This window comes from Mandrillus leucophaeus, unplaced genomic scaffold, assembly GCF_000951045.1.
Source record: "Mandrillus leucophaeus isolate KB7577 unplaced genomic scaffold, Mleu.le_1.0 Scaffold426, whole genome shotgun sequence".
Taxonomy (NCBI): domain Eukaryota; kingdom Metazoa; phylum Chordata; class Mammalia; order Primates; family Cercopithecidae; genus Mandrillus; species Mandrillus leucophaeus.
The window spans coordinates 1,671,672-1,681,009 of NW_012104543.1; the positions used below are offsets into that span (position 1 = coordinate 1,671,672).

Sequence of the window (9,338 nt, forward strand, 5' to 3'; positions counted from 1 at the left end):
AAATTAGCTGGGCGTGGTGGCGGGCACCTGTAGTCCCAGCTACTCGGGAGGCTGAGGCATGAACCCGGCAGGTGGAGCTTGCAGCGAGCTGAGATCGCATCACTGCACTCCAACCTGGACGACACAGCGAGACTCCGTCTCAAAAAAACAAAACAAAACAAAACAAAAAAACAGTGCCTACTTCACGGGCTCTTGTGAGAATTAAATAAAATAATGTCAGTAAAAATGTTTAGTATGGAGAGAAAAAAAGGAATAAGCTGTATACTGTTTACCAAATGGTTCTAGCTGTCTGTCTCTGACCACATGGTAGGAAGACATTTACGGGCTCCTCCTTCATGTGAGGAATGTTTCCATGCCTTGCTTTGGCCAATGAAAATGTCTGTAAAAGTTACTTGTATTACTTATGGGTAAAGGTGCCTTAAGGACCAGTGCATAACTCACCACATTCTGTATACTACTGAGGAACCATATGTTGATACGTAACTCCCTCGACCTGGGCATCTACAACAATTAGAGTTCCCCTGGGTACCCAGATAGCAGGAGTGAGAAATGCACCTTTGTTGTACCACATCTCTTCAATATTGGGGATGTCTGTCACTGTGGCATAACCTAGGCTATCCTGACTGATACACTGTGAATGCTGATAACATTCAAGTTCTATTTACTTATACAGCATGTACTCTCTGTTGGTGTTATTCCAGGTACAGGAGGCACAGAGGTGAGTCAGACACAATCTCTGCCCTCAAGGGGCTTGCAGTCTCAACACTTATTTGAAAGGAAGCTGACCACACTGAGCTCGAGGGAAGGGCAGGCCAGGCTGTAAGAGGCACCTTGGGAAGGGTGGCAATCCCTACAGGAGCCACCCCTGGTATTTGCAGAATCACCCCAAAAGGGAGAGGAAGCTGTGAAGACAGCTAATTCCACAGGCAGCTTTTCCTGGGGAGGGAGAAGGAAGGACAAGTTTTGTTAGGGGCAGTAGAGAGAGGAGGCTGGTGGAAGGATTATGTGCTCTGGGTGACTCTAGGATTTATTGCTCCATTTCGTTACTAGCTCTCAGCGGACTCCAGAAAACAATTAGTGGATTCAAATGTAATTCCTCTTTTATATCCCTTAACTCAGATAATGACAGCTATCCTGTAATTAGGAGAGGGTCTTCTCAGTGTGCAGATTAATTGGGTGTTAAACAGCAGGGCTGCCTGAAATCAGGCAGTGGAGCTGGGAGGAATTAGACGTGAAACAGCAGCCCTGGGCAAAGGGTGAAGAATTCATTGACGATCTTGATCATTCGGAGATGTGAAGATGCCCCACTGGTAATACAAGGCAAGGACTGGGGAGGGGAATGGTTGAGGAAGAGGGTAGGAAGTGCTGTGGCCATGGGAAGGAGTGGAAACTGGAGGCCCTGACCCTGTGGGAGGCCAATTTTTCTTCAGCTAGGTCCAGGGTCCACGCCATCCATGGGGGAGGGATTGCTATAATATGACGTGCCTACTCCCATTTACTAACAGTTTCTAGGAAATTATCAATGCTCAGCAAGTACGTCTGGGTTCTTATTATAGGCCAGCATTTCTATGCATAATCGCCTATAACACAATCCTCCTAGATACTATTGTAGATACTATTATTGGCCATGTCTCACGTAAGTGGAGTTCAGAGAGGTTACGTGACTGGGTGCGTGGTGGGTCTGGAATTCAAACCAGAGGCCCGGACTCCAGAGCTCACACACTTGTGGCAACTAAGCTGGCAGCTTCTCAGTCATCTACGACGGCAGACGCCTGTATCTTGCCATGCCCTGCAAGTGCCTGGTGCTGGGCCAGGCCCCGAGTGTGCGTGTATTTTTGTGATCACAAGTATGTCACTATGTCCCTGTTTTGATTTGTTCTGCTTTGTGCTTTGTGGGGTGGGTTAAAGCAGTCTGGCGACAAGGGCTCTGCTCTGGTCCCCACCAGCTTCCTTGGCCTTAGGTCACCAAAGCGGGGAGGTCACACTCGAGTGCTTGGCTCTCGGGATCAGGACCTTTCTGTTCCCCTCTGCAGTGGGTGAGTTTTCAACTCCCCATTTCTACAAACCATCAGGAGTTCCCTTACACTCTGGAAAGAAAAAGGAAAATTGGGGATATAAATGGCTTCAAGATCTAGCATCAGAGAGATCTTCCTTCCCCCTGGAGATGCTGTGATGCTGTGAAGGCCGGCATGGGCAGTGGGGCTTTTAAACTGGAGTAGGGCCTGGGCACCCACCTGCATGGGAGGGGCTGCCTTCTGTCCCACAGAGAGAGCTGGCTACAAGTCTATGAATGTGCGCACACCTGCTGCTCACATTTGAAATAAGCCATGGCCAACTAAGGAACAGACCCCTCTCAGTGGGGCTTTTGCTCTGTCACCCAGGCTGGAGTGCAGTGGCACGATCATGACTCACTGCATCTTCAGCCTCCTGGGCTCAAGTGATCCTCCTGCCTCAGCCTCCCAAGTTGGGACTACATGCACGTGCCACTACGCCTGCCTAATTTTTTGTAGAGGCAAATTATGTTGCCCAAGCTGGTCTTGAACTCCTGGGCTCAAGCAATCTTCCCACCTCAGTCTCCCAAAGTATGGAGATTACAGGCATGAGCCACTGGACCTAGCCTCAGTGTGTTCTTGACCAAGGTCAAGGCAGAGGATGACCAGCATCTTTTCTCACCTCCTGTCTAGATGATGAACGAGACAGGGATGGGATGTTATGAAATAAGGGGGGAAACTATCAGGCTGAATAATAATACTGTGGGGGTTGGGCGTGGCGGCTCATGCCTGTAATCCCAGTGCTGTGGGAAGCTGAGGCAGGAGGATCACTTGCGACCAGGAGTTTGAGACCAGCCTGGGCAACACAGGGAGACCCTGTCTTTAAAAAAATAAAGTCTGTGGCCGGGCACAGTGGCTCACGCCTGTAATCCCAGCACTTTGGGAGGCTGAGACGGACAGATCACGAGGTCAGGAGATGGAGACCATCCTTGCTAACACGGTGAAACCCTGTCTCTACTAAAAATATAAAAAAAAATTAGCCGGGTTTGGTGGCAGGCACCAGTAGTCCCAGCTACTTGGGAGGCTGAGGCAGGAGAAGGGCGTGAACCCAGGAGACGGAGGTTGCAGTGAGCCGAGATCACGCCACTGCACTCCAGCCTGGGCGACACAGCGAGACTGCGTCTCTAAATAAATAAATAAATAAATAAATAAATAAATAAATAAATAAATAGACTGTGTTTAGAGTTTTCTGTGCCCAAGTTCTTCCTTCTGAAGGTGACAACAGGCGGGAAAATGCCAGCTGCACTTCTGTCCACTGGGTTCATCTTGGAGTCAGATTTCTATCAAATTCTTGTCATTTGGAAAGCTTCAGATGCTAGTTTCTTCTATTCTTTTAAAACACAGAAGTTTTCTTTTTTTTTTCTCTCTCTCTCTCTCTTTTCTTTTTTCGTTTTTGCTTATTACCTACTCATCTGTCAATACAGAAGTTTTCCAGGCTGGGTGCGGTGGCTCACGCCTGTAAAGCCAGCACTTTGGGAGGCCGAGGCAGGTGGATCACTCGAGGTCAGGAGTCTGGGACCAGTCTGACTAACATGGTGAAACCCCATCTCTACTAAAAATACAAAAAATTAGCTGGGTGTGGTGGCAGGAGCCTGTAGTCCCAGTTACTCAGGAGGCTGAGGCAGAATTGCTTGAACCTGGGAGGCAGAGGTTGCAGTGAGCTGAGATCATGCCATTGCACTCCAGCCTGGGCAACAAGAGCGAAAGTCCGTCTCAAAAAAAAAAAAAAGTTTTCTAAATAAAATGCTGAAGACCTGTGGTGCCCACGTTAAAAGGACTCTCTTGTACCCTCAAATGTTTGTTCTCATCTGTGCGAAGCACTGGGGACACACACGACTGAGCAGGGCATGCGCTGTCCCTGACATGCAGAATCGATTCCTTCACTTGGCTCTTAGGTCATGTGTCCATCAAGCACCTCGTATGTGCCAGGCACTGTGATAGGCTAGGGATACAGTGACAAGAAGGAGAAACAGGGCCCTTGCCCACTTTCGCCCTGTGTGTTGGCCAGGCTACACAAACAATTGCCCAGGGGAGCTATTTCCAAAATAGAGGTGCCTGATCCCTTCCACATAGGGGCCTCATATATATATATATTTGGGAAAAGAATTGCCTGCGTGGTGCTGATGTGTACTTCCAGGTGACAATTACCGGTGGACTGGAAAGACAGATGAGCAAGCAGGAGGAATAACAGGGAGACAGGCCAGTGCTGGGAAAGATGTTCAGGGAAGAATGGAGTGTGGCTTGGAGAGACAGTCTAGCACAGGGTGAAGACCGCACAATCTCCGACCAGACTGCCTGCTCTGCCACCTCCCAGCCGTGTAATTCGGACAAATCCCTGCGCTCTGCATTTCTCTTTCCTCCTCTGTAAAATGGATGTGATAATAGTACCTACCTCACAGAGCTGTTGGAAGGATTCCATGAAATAATACATATGATGACCTTAGAACTGTGTCTGGTGCATGAAAACACAGTGTATTCCAGAAGTGTGTGCTGCTGTGGTTACCGCTACTGCTGCTACTACTACTATTATCGTTATTATTGGAGGGAAAATTTCCAGACACAGTGAGACCTGAGAAATGAGTAGGAATTATCTAGAAAAGGAGATACAGAGGATGGACCAAGAGGGAACATTGTCTGGAAATCCAGCTTGGTCTGCTGGAGCCCGGCGTGTGAGGTGGAGAGAGGCAGGGGAAGGTGTTGAAGGCAGATCTTGAGTGGGGCCCTGTGACTCATGCTGGAACATCTGCACTGATCTAGAGAATGGCGGGGGCGTTAGAGGCCCTTGGGATCTGCCGAGTTGCTGCCGTGTGAGTGTGTGCAGATGCGTGTATGAATGTGTGCAGGGGTGTGTGTGTGTGTGTGTGCATGTGTGTGAACTGTAGGGTGCCCAGCACCAGCGCCCCCAGGTCCTCCTTGGCAAGATCCACTCAGTTACTCATTCACTCCACAGTTTAAAGACCTCAATCTTTCCCCAGCATTGAATCAGTTGTTTCCAACTCCTTAGCCTGGCACAGTGCCAGGCTCCCGCCCTCACCTGTTAGCATTTCCTACCACCCCAGGTGGGGGGCCTCTTATGTGGGCTGCAGAGACACCAGATGCCACCATTTCTAGACATCCCTGAGAGCCCCGCCTTTGCCCGTGCTGGCCAACCCTCTGGGATGCCCTACCCTAGTCCAGCTGCCCTCTGCCAAATACAGCATAGTGGTTAGGAGGGAGGGCTCCAGGGCCAGACTCCCTGGGCCTGAATCCTGGCACTTAGGATTCTCATCGCTTCACCTCTCAGCCTCAGTTTTCTCATCTGAAGCAGGGAGACTGGCGGAACCTCCCTCTTGTGGCTGCGGTGAGGAAGGAATGTGATCTGAACACAGCCTGCCTTTGACCTGGTGGGTCTACACTAGCTCATGGGCACAGTAGCACATGCCTCATTCCCTCACCCAAAGTCCAGCTCCTCCATCTTCCTGACCACTCACAGTGCACCGGACACTGCGGTGGGCACTGGGGGTGGGGGCGGCGGGGCTCAAGGCAGACCCTGCCTACCTGGAGTTCATGTCTAATGTGGGGCTGGAGAGCGGAAACAAAATGACAAGTTCTGACATCTATACAACACTCACCACGGTTCCCTGTGCATGGTAGGTCCTCAGGTTGGAATTCAGAAGACATTTACTGACGGTACCCAAATTGGGGCCAGGGAACTTTCACATTCATTATGTCATCCCCCCATGATCCTTTGAGGTAAGTGCACAAAGCTCATATCCTTTGAGGAAGCTGAGGCCCAGGGAGGTTGTGACTAGCCCAAGGTCTGACAGCTACTCAGTGGCAAAGCTAGCAGCCAAATCTAGGTCTGCCTAATACCAAAACCCAAATCTCACCCATGGGCCATGAGGATCCAGGGGTGGGAGCAGCAAGCAGGAAAGATGCTGGAAGGAAGCTGCTTTGGGAACCATCCCCCAAAAGGCTGTATTGCAGGAACTTCCCAGTGTCACACTAACCAGCCCTGTCACCAAGAGGCCACCTGCCTTCCTTGTCCCTCTTTCCAGTTTCCAGTCTCACATGCTGGGGACAGCTGATAGTCAACCTCACTTCCGGTTACCATAGCCAAATGGTTAATGGTAATTAATTCAATTTGTTTGGCAGGGGAATTAAAGGCTTGGCTGTACTAACGATCTTAAGTTAACATAGCATTTATGCTAGCTGGAGGCAGAGACATGCCTTCTCCTCTAAATGAAGAATCAGTTCTATTAATAAGACTACATCTCTCTAGGTAATGAGCCTGGCAGATAGATGGTTTGCTGCCAGAGAGGGAAAGATGACAAACAAAGAAGCAAAATGATGACAGCAGAGAGGATGGCAACTTTTCAAAGGCTTCCCCGGGAGACGTAGACTTGGAGAGCAGGGAGGAGTCTGCATTGGCCGACAAACCGGCACCGATGGCCAGATACACGAGTGAGGTCAACTTGGACCTTCTGGGTGTTCCAGCTCTGACTACAACTGTATGACTAAGCCCAGGCAGGAAAGGGAAACGGTCTTGTCAACTCATAGAATTGTGAGAAATGATCAGTTATTGCTGCTTTTGGCCACCGTGTTTGGAGAGACTGTTTTGCAGCAACAAATAACAATCATGGTGGAAGGCAAAGGAGAAGCAAAGGCATGTATTACATGGCGGCAACCAAGAGAACGCGTGCAGGAGAACTGCCCTTTATAAAACCATCAAATCTCGTGAGACTTATTCACTATTATAGAAATAGCACAGGGAAAACCTGCCCTCATGATTCAATTACCTCCCACCATGTCCCTCCCACGACATGCGGGGATTATGGGAGCTACAATTCAAGATGAGATTTGGGTGAGGACACAGCCAAATCATATTAAGTTCCAACACTTCTCTCCCATCCACCCCCCGCTCCCAGGTTCAGCAATTTCTTTCTGAGTTCCTTCTCTTGCCTTCAGAGTCCTGCCGCTGCTACATTCCACTGAGAGAAGGTGAGCTCACGTCCCAGGAGCAGTGAACCACTCCAGGTGCCCCAGGCTCGGCAACTCACTCTCCCAGCCAGCCCCTCCTACAGGCAGTCCCTGCTGGCAGATCTGTCCAAAACCAGCATTCTGCCCTGGAGACCTCACCTACCCAAGGCCAGGAGCAGGGGCCCTCAAGCTTTTCACTGCCTTGCACAGAAAGGATGACACTGGAAGCATGACACACTCCCAAAGGTGTCTGTGTGTGGTTGAATGGTGAACTCCCAGAAGATATGTCCACCCAGAACCTGTGAATGTGACCTTATCTGGTAAAAGGGTCTTTGCAGATATAATTAAGTAAATGATCTTGAGATGGGATCACCCTGGAAGAGAGTGGGCCCTAAATCCAATGACTGACTGTCCTTATGAGAGAAGAGAAGACAACAGGCAGAGACTGGAATGATGTGTCTACAAGCCAAGGAATGCTAAGGACTGCCGGCCGCCACAAGAAGCTGGAAGAGACAGGAAAAATCCTCCCCTAGAGCCTTCAGAGGGAACGTGGGCCTGCCGACACCTTGATTTTGAACTTCTTGTCCCCTTCATTCCCACTTGAGAAAGTGCACCAGGATGCAAAAGCCAATGTCATTATTACAGGATGGTCCATCTTGCATCTACTCTAATGTATGTACAAAAAATAATTTTCCAAAGTTTGATGATGATTTTTCTTGATTTTTAAACTATTTTTAACTTTTAACTATTATTTCTAAGAACTGGGAACACATTTTGCAAGGCTCACAGCCCCTGGCCCAGAACCTCTGTCCCGGGGAACAAGCTTGTGAAGGGATTTCTGTCTGTGTCAATAATCCATGCTCACCTTTCTCCTGAGCCATCTCCTGCAGACAGAAGTAGATGACTCTGGCTCCCAGGCTGAAGCCAATCAAGGTGACAGGTCGCCGGCCCTGAAGGGAAAAAGGACACAGGTGTCTGGAGGGAATACAGCCAGTTATAGCAAAACATCAGGCCTGAGGAGGGCAGCCTTTGCACGTTCCTTATTACCTGATTCTCATCTAATGAATCATGCATGTGCTATTGCGGTCCCTGAGCTCTGATGTCTTAATCAGCAGAGTCAGGACCTTCATTTATGCAGGAGTGCACCTGCTGCTGAAATTGGCTTCCTCCAAGGCCAACAGGCAGCCCCCGGCTGGGTTAATTCCCTTTCATCTCAAACCATTACCCAGCCACCATCTCATCTTCCCCAGGAGACGGGGCTAGTCAATTACAAGAGCAACTTCCCTTGGACTGATCTGCCTTGTGGCAAATGGCTGCAGTGCTGCAGGACCCCTTTTGGAGCTGGGGAGATTAGACAGAAGGCACCCCCGGGTGTGAGGGGTAAAAAGGCAAGAGTGACAAGGGAGGGACAACTGTTCTGTTTCTAGATAGGAAGGTGGGGCACAATATATTGGCTCTAAGTGACAAGATAAGGTAGTAAGTCAGATGGAAAGAGGAATTTTCTGACTCAAGGACTTGTAGTAAAGGCAATTCATTATGTGAAGACTCTAAAGAAAATGAAAGTTATCTGGGGGTGTCTGGGTACAAGCTTACACGGAAGGAGACGAGGGGAGTGGATGAACTCTGGATGCCCAGCCTGGTTTTATCAGTCTATTCCTTTTCCTTGGTTTTGAGCCAATACACGTATTCCACACCCCCACACCACTCCACTTACCACAGTAGAAAATCCTTTGTTAAACAGTATTCAAATCCCGCAGGAGCTTTGTGCCAACCCTGCTGGCTGCTGCCCAATATCATTCTCCCCTTTGTCCTTTACTCCTGAGTTTGACTGGGCATGCGGCCACCCAGCCAAAGACGAAGTCTCCCGGACTCCTCCATAGCTAGGGGTGGCCACAGGGCTGAGACTTAGCCAAGGGACTGAAGGCAAGCAAAAGCTGTGACTTCTAGGCATACTCCTCATCCCGACTTCCCTACCTCCCACTGTCTGAAACACACACGTAATGCGGGAAGATCTGTCTTGGACAAGAGAGAAGCCCGGTCAGGCACGGTGGCTCACGCCTGTAATCCCAGCACTTTGGGAGGCCAAGGCGGGCAGACCACTTGAGGTCAGGTGTTTGAGCCAGCCTGGCCAACATGGTGAAACCCCATTTCTACTAAAAACATACAAAAATTAGCCAGGTGTGGTGGCAGGCACCTGTAGTCCCAGCTACTCGGGAGGCTGAGACAGGAGAATCAGTGAACCTGGGAGGCGGAAGTTGCAGTGAGCTGAGATCATGCTACTGTACTACAGCCTGGGTGATAAAGCGAGACTCCGTCAAAAAAAAAAAA

The 9,338-nt window shown here is 49.6% G+C and overlaps 1 protein-coding gene across 1 annotated transcript in view; it reads right to left on the minus strand.

The window, feature by feature from the left end:
- Positions 1-9,338, minus strand: part of TMCO4 (transmembrane and coiled-coil domains 4) — a 129,599-nt gene that overhangs the window by 45,874 nt on the left and 74,387 nt on the right. The window lies entirely within an intron of this gene.